The sequence below is a fragment of the Mobula birostris genome, chromosome 9 (assembly GCF_030028105.1).
Source record: "Mobula birostris isolate sMobBir1 chromosome 9, sMobBir1.hap1, whole genome shotgun sequence".
NCBI classification, from domain to species: Eukaryota; Metazoa; Chordata; class Chondrichthyes; order Myliobatiformes; family Myliobatidae; genus Mobula; species Mobula birostris.
In genome coordinates this window covers 59,020,284-59,033,681 of record NC_092378.1, presented here as the reverse complement: position 1 = coordinate 59,033,681, position 13,398 = coordinate 59,020,284, and the positions used below count along the sequence as shown (strand labels likewise).

Below are 13,398 nucleotides of genomic sequence, written 5' to 3'. Positions count from 1 at the left end.
GGTTCGTACGGCAAACAATGGTGATGTCCAGGAAACACATTGGAAAATAATGATCCTTGATCTTACGAAAAATAACTTCCGTGGTAATGAGCAGTAGATCCGCCACTGCCATGGCCACCAAGTAGAGAGTGGTGCAATTAGAGAGGCCGCATTTTTCCCGGGAAAGGATAAAAATTGCCACGAAATTCACTACAGAAACAGAAAAGATAATAGCTATCATTACACAAATATTTATAAGAGACTGAGCAAGATCTCGATATTTGAACCAGAATAAGGAGAATGTTAGAGTGGGTACATTGTAGCAATTTCAGAAATCACAGATATAGCGTTAATGGTTCGTATACTGCTTGCTTCTGAAAGAGAGAAACTGAAATACAGTATACAAGTTTGGGACTATAGGCGAACATTCGGTGGTGCAGAGTAGTCTTTTTAACGTTTCAATACAGCTACAAGAGAGCGAGGAAAAAGAGTATGATCAAATGCAGGAGTGCAAACAAATAAATAGCAATAAATAACAATAATATGAAATAACAAGGCAACAAGTCCTTTAAGTGAGATCATTGGTTGTGGGGACGCTCAATGGATGGGTAAGTGAATGTACTTATCCTCTTCTGTTTTGGAGCCTGATGGGTGAGGAGTATTAACTATCCAGGAACCTAGTGTTGCGATGTCAGCACGGAGAAAAGAGCATGGCCTTGGTGGTGAGTGATCTCGGATGATGGATGCTGCTTTGCGACAACAAAGCTGCTTTGATGCAGAAGTGTTCAATGGTTGGAAGGCTTTACTCGTGATGGGACGAACCCACAACCTTTTGTAAGATCTTCCATTCAAGGACATGGGTGTTTCCATACAAACCTGTGATGCAGCCACTTTAAAAAATTAACAACAGACCTATAGAGGTTTTAGACGATATGTCGAATATCCGCAGGCTCCGAAGGAAGTAGAATCTTTGTAGTGATTGTTTCACAATGACATTTACGTGGTAGGTCGTGGACAGATCACCTGTCCAGCAATTTAAAGCTGCTAACCCTTTCGAGCAAATGTTTAGTGTTGATTGACCGAATGTGACCAAGGACAGCAGTGATTAAGTAATTTCAATTTGATTCGCTGTAACAGTTGCGTTTTGGTATAACGGTCTCCGAGGCGACAGCTTCTGGTTTCTTAAGTTATAAAACCACAGGGGCTCTAAAGCCCAAGGGAATCTCATTCGGCTTTGTTATGAAAATCAACATTTTAGTATTTTTATTAATTTCTTGCTGAACCAAAACGCTTGCTTTTACAGCGTACTAGAACACGCAGATCCATTTTACTCCAACAATTACTATTGCTATTTATCTCAGCACCCGGCTTTCCAAACCTTGTTAAAATACCGTAGGAATTATTTACCTTCTTACACTCTAGCATCCTAAATTCCTCGCATTTAAAATACCTCTGAGCCCCTTCCCATCCTTCCTCACCAATCATAACTCTACTGGCTTCATGTCGTCAGCAAACATAGGAATATGATATGCACTCTCAGCACATCTATATTGCAGTTTCGTTTTGCCACCGTGAAAAATAATCGGTAACGTCTACTCTCTTTTTCAATTATTTTTCAGTCTATGCCGATATACTGTAACATCCGAACCGATATCCATTTTTTAGTGCACGCAAACCTGTTAAGTTGGAATGTGCAGAGGCGATATAAATATCCAGTCAATCGCATCTTTCACAGTTTCCAACCTCAAAGATCTCGAGAGGATTTTTCAAACACGTCTTTGCCTAATATACTTGATGCATTCCAAAGGGATATTTTTAAATTGCAGTATTTTAAAATGAACTCAGGCACCTTTACTAATACAGACATAGAGTTCAATGCCTGATTGCTCCGAGTTTTCTCGCGGGCTCCTGCATCGATCGATCGATCATTGGACGCTTAGCTCGCAGGTGGGTCTGTCCCTTTCCGCAAAGGTGTGCCCCAATTCAATATATAGGCAAAGCTCCACTATACGCAGTAAGTTAAAGATGCACGAGATACGATTTTTACTTCCATGGCTGGCTCTTAACGTACTCTGAAATTCAGAAAATCAAAGCGGACTTTCTCCAGCAATATTTTCCACAAATTCATTTCTTTAATTACCCTCTTTTGTTCGACCTCAGTCGAGAAAGTTATTTCTATGCCATTTAAAAAAGCTGATCCAAGGTATTTACTTATGCATTTGTCATTGTATTTCTGCCTAGTACAAATTCCAACAGAATTTAACTTTATATTTGTACTAACTTACCAGGGACGCGTATGATGGCAATGATCACATACAATATTTTCTCGACACTGCAGTAGATTTTCAGCATTTTCCTGTTGAGCATTAGCAGTCTCTGAACTATAGATAATCCGAGAAATATCTTGCAAAAGTAAACTTTCCCAACCGCTTTATAGGTTTTGCTACGGGTCCCAAGTGTCAATGATGTGGAACTGAACTAAAAATAGTGATTTAAACTGCCAACAGATTACGCCAATCGAAAGCAATTCTTTGAAAAATTGTTTTGTTCGTGTTTTAACTGAGAAAAACTAAGTAATGGAATATCTGATTGCAACAATTGTTTGAAGTTGAGAGTAGCATTCTGCCAGAAGAGTGGTCAGAATTTCAATTGTGAACCATAAGGTTACCTCAAGTTGTGAACCTGATATCGTACAAGCAGCTCATCCATCAATGCAATTCTCAATGCCGAGTTCCACTCGGGCCAGATAGCTTGTAGATGTTATTTATATCCACGGACTAAAAAAAACTAAATTAGTTAATCACTTTAAACTAACACACTTCGGTAAAGTGATAAATTGTTCAATCTGATAAATCACCAAAGATGCTGCAACCATCTGAGACCAATGCAACCTTCAGAATATTATAGCATTTCAAACATAATGTATACATAGAACAGAGATGAGAGAACATGGCATACAGAATAGTACCGGGCAGGAGCAGTTACTTCAGCCACTGTTTCCGTGCTGACCATGATGATAAGTAAAACTATTTGCATCTAACTGTACACGTTTCCTCATGAATGTCCCTTAAGCGATGCTATGGTGAGTATTTCTACCACTTCCCTAGGAGCACCTTCTGATATTTACCGACATCTGTGTAAACCTCACCTTAAATCTTAGTAAGCCGTTAAGAAAAAAAAATTTCCGCCTTGCGAAATAGACTCCGACTATTTATGTTTCTCATAACTGCATATTTTGTTTGCACGCAGGTACTGAAAACTCCGAGCAAACAATTTACGATTGTACAGTCTCTTCTTACTATTATTATTGTCTAATTCAGGCAAATCCTAGTGCATCTGTTCTTCACCCTCTTCTTAATGTCTACCATTGGCAGACACAATACTTCAAACGAGAGAGCACCAACAGTTTATGCTTCTACAATACGATTTTCAAATTCTACTGACGAAGACAAGCACTGATATCCATTTACATGATCTACAAAACTAAGATTGTTGCTAATTAGCAGGAGACAAAGAAAGGATATAAATGGAGCCTTCTCTGGCGGGCTAACTGTGTCTGCTGGTGATCCAGAGGCATCTGTGTGGGGATCAATTCCTCTTACGTTGTATGTCAGTGGTTTGCATGATAGATAGCAGAACGGAGAGTAGGCAAAAACATAGCCGATGGAATACAGTGTTAGAAAGTGCATGGTCATGCACTTTGAAAGAATTGACTATTTTCTAAATGTTTAGTTTGATTTGCAGGTTAAGTCTGTAGTGAGGAAGTCAACTGTTAGCATTCATTTCAAGAGAACTAGAATATCTAAACGATAGTGAGATTTTGAAACTTAATAAAGCACTGGTGAAGCCTCATTTGGAATATTGTGAGCAGGTTTTGGCCCCTTAACTTAGAAAGAATGTTTTGAAACTGGAAAGAGTTCAAGGGAGGTTCACAAAAGTGGTTCCTGGATTGAATGGCTTGTTTTATGAAGAGAGCTTTCCGGCTCTGGGACGGTATTCACTAGAAACCGGAAGTTGGGGTGACCTCATTGACACCAATCGAATGGTGAAAGGCCTTGATAGAGTGGATGTGAAGAAGATCTTTCCTATGGTGGGAGAGTCTAAGACCAGAGTGCAAAACCTCGGAATAGAAGGGCGTCCTTTTGCAGCGGAGATCAGGAGGAATTTCTTTATTTAGCGAGTGCTGAATCTGTTGAATTATTTGCCACAGTTAGCTGTGAAGGTCAAGTTTTTATGTCTACTTAGGGCAGTGTTTAGTACATTCTTGATTGATCGAAGCATGAAGGAATATGGAGAGAAGGCAGGAGATTGGGGATGAGAGGAAAATTGGATCAGACATGATGGAATGGCGGAGCAGACTCAATGGGCCAAATGGACTAATTCTGCTCCTTTATCTTTTAGACTTATGGTCGCTCTCTATGCTGATTCATTATTGTTGCTAACGAGAGAAACCACTGTAGTACCATCAGCGAACTTGATGATGTGGGTTGAGATGAATCTGACAGTACAGTTGCCATCGGCGTTGTCTTATTTTGCTTTGTGCTCAGCATCTGTTCTTGTGCAGGCATGAGCAGCGCCTCTGTGCATTCCCTCAGCCCTGAAATTTTCAGCAATTTGTAGGACTTTCTTATGTCAGCCACCTCTGATATCTCGCGATGGTACATTCCATGCAGTGACTCGTCAAGGCATGGCCTCTTGTCCTCTGGCTCTGTTTCACCTACTTCCGTTCACATGCCCCCCCCCCCCCCACCCGCCTCCTGCCTGAGTTATTCTCCTAGCCGATCGTTCATAAGGACCATCTTATTGAAATACTCATGGATGTTTTCGCATCCTCCAGGATTGTGTCCTTGGCACAGTCAAGTTCACGCCCTCCTTTATTCCAGAGGGTGTACAGCCGCTCGATGCTGGACTTTGGGTAGAATCGTCCATTTATTTTTAGTAGTTTCCGGTTTTGATGTCAGCGGCTTCAAGTTCGTTTCTTTGCCTGCACACTATTGTGGCAGGGTATCTGAAGACTAGTATGGCGAATGTGTTTATGGCCCTGATCGTGTTCTTCTCATTCAACTGGCTTTTTTCTGACCTGTTCCACTCTTTGGAGGTACTTGGATGTTGAAGCGTTCCGTATGCCCTGATGGTGACTTTATGCGCCTGCATTATCTTCACGTATTTGTCGCTGTCCTTTACATCTGGTTTGTGGTCTTCCTGTAAGTCGACCAATTCAATACCTCATTTTGACACTTTGCCACTTTTCACTACTATTTAGTTTTGGCATACAGCTTGATGTCATCCATGTATCGGAGCTGGCTGGATGGCCGCTACATAGTTGAAACTGTGCCTATAGTCACTCTTTGAGATGGTCTGGCTGAGGGGGTTCAAGCCTATTAGAACAGCAGTGGGGATTATGCATCACCCTGGTTTATTCCACATCGGATGGATACTTCTGCAGTTGGTCTTTAGTTAACTTCTAGCATTGTCCTCCAGAAGACCATTGAGTTCTTGTTGAAGGTCCTTTGTGCCTTGTTGATCTTGTACATAAAGAGACATTCCAAGATCCATCTGTGGGACATTGAGTCGTATGCTTTCAGGTAGTCGATGCAGGTGATGCTTAGGTTGGTTTTCCTGGTCTTGGAGTCTCACATGACGGCATTTTATACCAGTCGTTGGTGCTTGGAGCCTCTGTTACCATTACCAATCCCCCTCTGAGGAGGGCTCAGATATTTACACACATTTTCCTTCAGCTAGGCCTCTATGATCCGTGATTGGAGCTTCCATGTTGTTGACAGCTCGGGTATAGCCTGGCAGTTTCGTGCTGTTGCTTCTTTGTGAGGATCCTTCATTATGAGTATTGTCCTTCTGATTCATTTGAGCTGTCAGCCGTGTATGTCATATTGTTTGACAATAGGCGTGAGTCATATCAGGCCCTGGTGATATCCAGTTCTTCATACTTGCTAACTGTTGCTGGACATTTACTGGCTGTGATGGTAACTGTTCTTCCACTGCGAGGTTAAACAGGGTGCATGTTTGTCTTTCAGCCATTGCGCACTGGTATTATGTCATGCTTATTTCTCACATATACTCTTCCTGTACTCCTCAGTTGCTGTTCGGGTTGGTTCAGGTCCTGGCATATTAATTTTCTGGAAGTGTGCGAATACTTTTTTCCTGGTTTATCGAAGAAGAATGCATTTATTCGCTTGTCCTCTGCACCGTGAATGTACCTCTGTAGTCTAGAGCCAGAGCTTTTAACAGTTACTCTGCAAGTTACGGGGCTTAGGCTTTGGACCGGGGCGGCGCTAAGGTGGTGCTAGCTGGTGCTATAGCCCCAGCAGAATTTGCAATAGCAGCAGCGTAGCACCACCAAGAAATTTACTGAAATTTCACATACAAATTGCAGCTACTTTGCTTTCTCTGCATAACTTTGAATACAGCTTGTTTTTCCAGTTGATCTAGTGAAACAGCACCCCCAATTACCATAGCACCCACGCAGCAATAAAGTTGTAAACTCTGTCAGATCCACTCTACACTTATGCTTATTCGTTCGTTGTCAATGTCTTGCCGTTGCTGTCCTCAGATCAGTTAAGCTGATCGAAGATCACTTAAGGTGGTGATATCACTCTCTCTCACTCACGCGAGAGATTGATAGTATACAACCAGCCGCTGATCCATGGTCTCGCGAGACTAACGGATGTCCCCCCCCCCCCACACACACACATTGTGCGTTTGCAAGCTAGCGTGGGCCTGTTACGTGCATTATTTTGGCGGCGTGAAAAATGGGTCGATTTTTAGTGAGAAAACGACCTCATCCAGAAGAATCAGTGGTGTCTCAGCCTGAGTCTGTCTTAATTGAAAGTGACATGCAGAAAGAAGTAAGTGGGGATGAGGACAACATCAATTCATCAAAGCAGTGTGAGGGCGAAGTAGAAGAACAAGAAATGGAGCGGGATTCGGAAGAGAACGTGGATGAAGCTGCTCTTAGTGCTAGTGGGAATATTGTTAGCGATGTTGGCCAGCAGCCTGAGGAAGGACCCCATCGGCCAGCATTGAAAATATACCCTTCGCTGCCCGCAACAAGTTTGGCTATCAGCAAAGGAGTTTTATTCGTGGTTTGTTTGACTGACTGGAATATTCGATCACGAAAGATACAACGTTCTGCTTCGCATGCAGGCCTTTCCTGTGTGGAGGACATGGGTTCCATTTTGAGTCTACCTTCACTGTCACCGGTTACCGCAACTGGCGGAAAGCTGCAAAAGCTTTCAAAACCCACCATGTAAGTGCAGCTCATAAGTTTGCTATCGAGGCACGGGCCGAATTCAGAATAGAAAACATGACGGTTTAAGATTGAGAAATATGCTTGACAAAGGACATGCAAAGATTGTCCAAGAAAAGCGTGAGTACATGAGAGCTGTGGTTGAGTCTCTGGCAAGGACAGGCAGTGAATGACACAGTGGAATTTCTAGTTCCAATGAGACCCTACCGCGATGCATTTATAGATTTATACAAACTAATCGCATATCACTGACTCTACCTGTGATATCTGCCTCATGCAAACGGAGTTTCTCTTGCGTCAGACGCCTCATAAACTACCTAAGGAATAGCAGCGGCGATGCTCGGAACAGCAACTTGGCCCTGTTGGCCATAAACAGCTGGAGGACCAAGGCACTTGACATCCAGAAAATCATTGATGCTTTCCCCACCAATCACAACAACAGACGGATTGTGCTTCTTTGAAAACATCAATGGTGAGTGCAGTTGATTTTTTTTTTAAAAAAATGGGCCAAGACTAATGCTGATTATTATTATTATTATTATTATTATTATTTTGTGGTAGATACCCCATAGTCCTTATATTTCCTGCAAATCTTAAATCATTACATTTACTGCTATCAAGCCTACTGGTTTTGCTTAGACTTCCAAGCGGTGATGCTGTTGATTTTTGTTTTAAATTCAGTAGCCGAATTAATTGAAGTATTGCATGATCAGAGTACGATTTGTCCAACTCCTGGTAAAGCCTTTCATCTGTTGTTTGCTTTATTTGACTTTAATAAAGGTGTACCTTTTGGCATTGTCTGTCGATGTAATGCGAATAGCAGTGGACATTGTGGGATAGTGTTGTGTTTTTCAGTTGAAAAGCACGCATTTGACGCTGATTGCGGGATTGGTGCATGATTCACGTTGTACGCTGTGGGTTGGATGCTCTGCTGGTTAATTTGTTTATGCTTTGTGTAGCCCGGGTTGTCTCCGATGCTGTTGATACTGTCACCGTTCAGTTCTATATTATATTTATCAATTGCTGTTGATTGTGAATCAACAGAAGCATTTATAGTAGGCACATATTGCTTGAAACTGACTTTTGAAAGCCACGCATCTGGCCTTGCGAATACATATTACCATAGGGTACATCCCTCAGCACCATCACTGAATAATTCAGCCCCACTGTAGCACCAGCAAGAAAAAATCTCTGGCGCTGCCACTGCTTTGGACATACCTCTGTACTTCCTTAACAGCCGGGATGAGTCTTTGATCTTCAGACATTTCTGCAGCTCAGTTAGACTGCTGATCTTTGCCCTTGAGGTTTTCATCTTGGCTTCCATTCGTTGTCTCCAAATGGTGGAGAGGGGTGCGCGGGTTGATGGAAAACCTGAGAAGTTTAAGGAGCGGTAAAGCGGTTTGCATAGGCCATTCGACTGCAGGTGATACGTTGTGGAGTTTGTAGCCTAACGCTGAGGTTCTGATCCATCGCAGCTCAGAGGTTTGATATGAATTGGCGACCGCAGTCAGAGGAAATATCAGATGCGGTGCCAAACCGACGAACGCCCGAGCCACGTCTGCAGCTGTCATCGATGGTAATAAGGCAATAAGGTGCGCAAAATCGCGGGAGGAGGGAAGAGGATCAACAAGATACACATTGACATGGTCAAACCGTCGCTCAGGGACCTCCAAAGTTGCCAATGTCGCCTGAGTCTGATGGTTAATTTTTGCCCGTTGGTACTCCGCACAAGCTACACACCAATCACGAACGTCCTTTCTGATGCCGTGACGAAAAAACTTTCGTACAACCAGTTTCGGTGATGCTTTCCGGTCCGGATGCGAGACGCCATGTATGGAGTCGAAAACGGTTTGCGGGCATGATGCAACCAGTTGAGACATCGCACAGGAGAGAAACACCAATTTCCCGAACTTAATGTCAGACAACCGCAGGCCTGTGACTGCTGTTCGGTAGTCTGGACCTCTGAGTCAGTAACTTGGTCGGCTGCCATGCCGGCATAGTCAACCATTATGTGTGCAATCTCATCGGCTGGCCGTGTGAAGCAATCGGCCACGGCATTCTTTTTCCCCTTGATACGCTGTACATCAGTTATGAACTCGAATACGTAGGCCAGGTGGCGTTGCTGCCGTGCAGGCTAATGATCTGATATTTTGGCCAACGAGTCCATGAGTGCTTTGTGGTCAATGAACGCTGTGAATTATCGACCCTCTAGAAGAAAACGAAAATGACGCACAGGCAGATAGACCCCGAGAAGCTCACGGTCAAACGTGCTGTACTTCCTTTCGAGTGGACGGAGCTGCCGGCAGAAGAAGGCGAGCAGCTGCCACACACCTCCAACTAGCTGTTCGTGCATAGCACCTACAGTATTTTCTGAGGCGTCAGTAGTAATAGCTATCGGTGCAGTAGGATCGTATTAGAAAGATCTTGTTTGGTGTCATCAGATGGGATGGTCATATCCGCTGACCAGTCAAACAGTTGATTGGGGATATTGTCTTTAAGCTCACTACACAGAGGGAGCATAAGTTTGGCAGCTTGTGAAATGAAAGGATGATGGAAATTTACGATACCTATGCAATCCGGTAGTTTTTTTTTTGTACTGTGGGACGGTACGAAACCCATAACTGTGGCTACTTTTGATGGGAGGGGTTTTGGATCTCCGTGGAGACGCGATGGCCGAGAAGGTCAACGGTTGACAAGGGCTGGTGATTACCTTGATTCCAGCTGGAAGTGATATTGTTTTGTGTACAGAATGAAGAGTGGATCTAGCAGATCACATAATAAATACATGAAATAGAAAGCTTATTGAGCACACTGTTGTTTATCAGCACCCATCAACCCAAATCATCAAGATATTGTAGTATTTCAAACAATGAAATTAGAGTCATGAACATACAGAGCACTGCAGCACAAACACAAGACCTTCAGCTAATCGAGTGGTCTGCTATTATTCTGCCTAGTCTCATCGGCCCGCACCTGGATCATAGCTCTCCATACCCTTCCGATACCAAACCTCACATACTTCCAGACTCAGCCAACCTCAGTGGAAAAAGGTTTGCTTGCCTATACGCTGTCTATTGCCTCAACGTTTTGTGTACCTCTATCAAGTCTCCCTTCATTCTCCTCGACTCTAGGGAATAAAAATCTAACCTGTTGATTGTTCCCTTTAACTCAGTTCGTCAAGTCACAGCGACATCCTTGTACTTTCTTTCTCTAACCTTTTAGTCTTATTGATGCATTTCCTGCGAGCGGTAGACCGGAGGTACACACAGTGCTCCAAATTAGGCTCAACCAACGTCTTATAAAACTTCAACATGATATCCAGCTCCTTAACTCAATGGGCTGATGTATGAAAACCAATGTGGAGGAAGCTCTCTTTACGTATCTATCTACCTTGACACCACTTTAAAGGAATTATAGATCTGCATTCCCACACCACTCTGCCCGATGGCATTCCTCAGTTCACTGTTTACCATGTAAATTCTATGCTTGTTTGTTTTCTCAAAGTGCAACCCCTCACAATTGCCGGCGTTAAATTCCGTCTGCCATTTGTAGCCCGTTTTTTTCCTAACTGATTCATATCCCGCTGCAAGCTGTGATAATCTTCCACGCTGTCCACTACGCCACCAATATTGGTGTCATTTGCAAATTTCGTGAACCCACTACCTTGAATATTGACGGATTTAATTTCGATACTTTCTTCGAGGATATCACGAGTAATTCCCTCATGTTCTCTTCACTTATCAATTGTTTTCTATATCATTCGTGGATTGGTGGGGAATAGCTTTTTGGCTTTGCTTTGCGGTTCAGTGTACAGCCTTCTGAATGCATGCTCAAGCACTTTGAGTCCTAAGCGCAGGAAATTATAGTTTAACCCAAATTTGGGTGTAAAATGCTGGGCTTTATTTGAGCTTTTTGTGCATAGACTCCCAGTTCTCTCTCTCTCTATGAGACCCTGTGGGTCTCAGAGGGCGGATTATATTGGAAAATGCAAATGCGCACATTGTATTTTCTATAGTATTACAGTATTCACTCAAATGCACACATTGTATTTTCTACAATATTTACTACGTAACCACTGTTAGCTCATTAGAAGGTATTCACTATGTAGCCATGACTTTTGACCTGTTCACTATTAATTCATGAAGAGAACTAGAATGAAACCAAGTAGAAAGATAACGGTGACGGGTGGCAGTATGTCGATGCAAGGCTAATTAAGAAATAAATGTGGTTAGGGATGAGAAGACATATGGTCCAAAAATGTAAAGTAGGACATAATTAAGTTGGGGAGTAAAACAATAGTGGAAAGTCAAGAGCGGATATCTCGATGATATGTAATCACATGCCGATTGGATATGATAATGCAGCTAAGATAGGAGAATTGATATAAAAATGCTATGTACAAGGTTCGAAAGACAGTCAGCATCTAGCTTTCTGATTGTCTAGGCTTTGATTTGCAATTTAAAGTTTAAAACTGCATGGAAGATTTTCTGCGTCTCCTTGCCGTTTGTGAGAAACGAGACACCACGACACATACCACCGTTTCAATCGAGTTGTTCACTTTCCCTTCAAGGATTTGTTGTTTGGATTCGCTGAGTGCATTTTACATTGGAATGAGGAGTATTTGCAATACGTGTTAATGTTTTAAGAATGTGACTACGGCTTTGGCGAGCGTGTTGAGGAACTGAGGCAAACTGTATTTGTTCGGCGGTGTTCTCAGATATGTGACATTCAATCACTCCATGCTCTACACTGTCCAATCAAACGCTCTTCTGGTAGTTATGGCTGTAGCTCTAGCTTTTATGAATGAAATATTCATTTACACATATTGGGTAAAAATTGCGGCTGATCGCTGCCACCCCACTTTCTAGAAAAGTCGAAACAGGTCATCAACTGGTCCTTATAAGCAGCTGTCCTGGAAATTGCTGGCAACCGTATTATTCGTTCAGGAAGTACTGTATCGCAAGTAATATTTTTATTGATTTGCTTCTTTGCTGGAAACTTTACAGGGCGGCTTTGATTCGGTTACAATCACTGGTGCCATCTGCACTTATCCCTGCACATTCTACCTAACCCTGCCCACTTCACTCCAATTCTGGAATAACCTAGACGCAAAATAAAATCAAATTATTCTCTAGATGTACTGATGCGAAATGATTATTGTGGATGGTATGGAAACTAAATTGTTTTGTTCAGTGTAACTGGATTAACGGGATGGGTGATCTTGACAAAAATGAGAGAGTGGTCAACAGATTAGCAAATAACAAGAGCTTGTAGTGTATAGTCGACACAACACTGCCCAGCACGGGTGTAGCACACACACCGTTGACTGCATCTACAGGAATAGACCATCTGGGTTATGTTCTCTTCTTACTGTTACAGTCAAGCAGGAGATACAGAAGCCTGAGCTCCCACTCAACCTCTTAGCTACTTTCCTACAATACTACTGAACGTCAGCAAGACCATTTAATTGATTGTGGACGTCAAGAAGGGGAGGTCGGGGTAACACAAATCGGTCCTCATCGAGAAGTCAGCCATGGAAAAGGGGAACAGTATATACTTCCTGGGTGTCACCTACTTAGAGGGTCAATCATGTGCCCAACAAACCGATGCAATGATGAAAAAGGCACTCCTGCCTCTATACTTCATTCGAAGTTTAGGAGACGTGTTATGTCACCCAAACATGCTCACTAAAGTACATGGCGAGTATTGTGACTGCTTGCATCACCCCTTGATTTAGAGGCTCCAATGCACAGGGTCAAAAGAAGCTGTAGAGTGTTGCAAACTCAGTCAACCCCATCAAGAGCACATCTCCCCACCATAGGGGAAGTCAAAAAAGCATCGTGCACGAATAAGGTCCACCAGGCTACTAAAAAACTTCCTCCCACAGGCAGTCAGATTGCTAAATAGCTGCTCTACCTGACTCTGCTTTGGACACTTTTAACTTGCACTGGACACATAACTTGATTTTAACTGACATGTGGCTGTTGTGTTTTACTATTTATTGTTATGTTTATTATTTAGTGTTGCGTTTGTTATGTTGTGATTGCACTGCTCCTTAGAAACGCTGTCTCATTCTGCCCTGCAGAGCTGATGTACGGTTAGAATGACAGTAAAGTTTTTTGAATCTTAAATCTAATAACCGGGAGCATGCTCTT

The 13,398-nt window shown here is 42.7% G+C and overlaps 1 pseudogene; it reads right to left on the bottom strand.

Annotated features, from left to right (window-relative positions):
• Positions 1-9,233, bottom strand: part of LOC140202412 (equilibrative nucleobase transporter 1-like) — a 111,388-nt pseudogene extending 102,155 nt beyond the window's left edge.
• Between the last annotated feature and the right edge of the window lie 4,165 nt (positions 9,234-13,398).